The sequence below is a fragment of the Phoca vitulina genome, unplaced genomic scaffold, assembly GCF_004348235.1.
Source record: "Phoca vitulina isolate PV1807 unplaced genomic scaffold, GSC_HSeal_1.0 scaffold3, whole genome shotgun sequence".
NCBI lineage: Eukaryota > Metazoa > Chordata > Mammalia > Carnivora > Phocidae > Phoca > Phoca vitulina.
In genome coordinates, this window is record NW_022589706.1 from 24,688,237 (window position 1) to 24,690,671 (window position 2,435).

General features: G+C 38.9%; 1 pseudogene; it reads right to left on the reverse strand.

Annotated features, from left to right (window-relative positions):
• Positions 1–1,291: 1,291 nt before the first annotated feature.
• On the reverse strand, positions 1,292–2,169 carry LOC116627770 (annotated as a pseudogene).
• Between the last annotated feature and the right edge of the window lie 266 nt (positions 2,170–2,435).

A 2,435-nucleotide genomic window follows, 5' to 3' on the forward strand; every position in this document is an offset into this window, starting at 1 on the left:
TTTCTAAAAATTGGTCTTCTTTTCTAGGCCTTCTAGAAAAACCTTAAAGTTAAGACTATCAGGCACAGCAAGGCCACAAAAGGGAAAGATGGGTTCCTGAATCACCTAATGGGAAAAAGATACCCACCAACCTGATATGTGTGTGAGAAATACATCTATTTTATGTTGAACCATTACATTAAGAATCTATTTTTACAGCCATTTAGACTATCCTAACCAATATACACAGCTCCTTGCCTATCTCTCCCTCGGACATGCTGGTTTGGCTGGTTCAGTCGTCTACCTCTCTGCTTACTCATTGTTGGAACTGAGCAGTTGAGCAGATCTCAAAGGAAAAACAAATTAAATTAAAAAAAATAAAACCATGTTACATTATATCTTTTTATATTTGTGAAATCAAATAGCAAATGAGTTTTCGGTATCAGTACTAACACAAAATACTACTGCATTTCACTGGTTAGTATGTTCTCCTACTTACTGAGGTGACTCTCTGATACTCTCTTGATTCTCTACATCCAACATTCCTTCCTTCTTTCTAAATTTCACCTGATGATCTTTTTTATTTCATGATCAAATGAAGCTATCAGTAGAGAGCTGCCACATCCTCCCACCAAATCCATCAGCCTAGTTGCATCCGTGCCCAGATTTTCTCTTCCTTCCCTCTTTGTTGGAACTTTTATTCTCCTACCTATCAACTTGCCAACTCATCCAGACTCCTGTCCTATTCAATGTCATTCATGGATCATGAATCATACTTTTCCCCTTCTACCTGACCAACCTTTAAATATATTATATTTAATATATATCATAATATGTTAATTAAATATACATATATAAATTATTTCACATCTGAAAAGTGAACTTCCTTCATCCTTCATTCCCCTTCACCTACTTCTCCAATCTTCTGTTCCCTTTTATAGTAAAATTCATCTAGGTCCATTCTTTTCATTCTTTCTTGAAACCATACCAATTAAGATTTTTATCTCTAGAATTGCTGTTAGCAAGGTCACCAATGACATCCTCTTTGGCTAAATTCAGTGGTCGTTTTTTAATCCACTTCTCCCTTAATGTAGCATCTATATTTAATCACTCCAATATTTTTTCCCCTATGCAGCCCTTGCTTATTCCAGTTTTTATTCCAATTTTAGATAAAAATGGATATAAGGCTACGTGGAAAATTAACATCAACATCTAGAGAATCACAAATCAAGACAAGATGATGAGAAATAAGCATGTTTCAGTCAGTTTTCTTCCAGAACTCTTTTACAACTCTGCTTTCTTGGAAGGGAATTCATGAGCTGTAATACTTGAGGAGATTTTCATCTGCAGGTTTGAGGATTTTCTTATCTGCCATATTCACCACCCATCCAGGGGCAAAACCAAAGAAAATCTGCCTTGGATCCTTTCGAGTACTAAGCATTTTGAAGAGTTCATCTTTAGTGATATCAGGTAAAATATAGCCATACTTCTTGGCAAGTTCAAGTCTTGCTTCAGGAAATTTGGCAGGATCTGCCAGATAACCACGATTCTTTGCATCAGTATAATACGGTACCAGTGCTTCAGGGGGAAGCATTCATTTTGGAATGGGTTGTCTACGCAGAAAGAATGGAACGGGTTTACACAGAATTTCTAGACTTCTTGGGTCATAGAAGGCCATAGTAACAACACCACCATTTTGTTTTGTTTCAGTTGCAGCAATGGCTAGTTCTGAAGCCAACTGTACTTCAATATTTACTTTTGCCTTAAAGGTGTCAGCACCCTCCTCTACCAGCTGGACACCATAATCCCTTTTAAGTGGCTGGATGGTCACACCTCTCCCATTGACAAGCTGAGTTAAGTCAATAGGTTAAGTAGGATCCACTCGACCCAAATCAGTAAGATATTGCAATCTATTGAGACTCAAAGGCTGATACTGGCGTCTGAAGCTATGACCTTCATTAAACCCGTATTTTGGGATTCGAATGTAAAATGAGTCTGGCCTCCCTCAAAGCCCAGTCTGGGCCAGGTTCCCCTCTGACGCTCTCCTTTATGGCCTCCGCCACATTTTCTACCTCTTCTCCAACCTCTTCGCCCTCTTTCCGGTTTACGTAGGTTGGCCAAGCTCACACGGGGTGAGGCCCGGAGCAGGTCCAGGGCCCTTGCCCCACCGCCCTGCACGGGACCAGTCATTACCCGCAGGGCCAAGACCCTCCAAGGGCACCCGGGGTCTAATCATGCCTATATTTTATACTGTTTTTTTGTCAATTGATTTCTGGAATATCATTTTTCTTTAGAATTTTTCTTCATCTCACTGGTTGCTACTTCTTATTTTTCTTTCTTATGCTTTCATCACTATTCTGATTTCTGAATATTAGATTAGGAATTAAAGTTTAGACATCTTCTTTATCTACACTAGACTCTTAGCTGATCTGATTTAATCCCTTACATTTAATTAC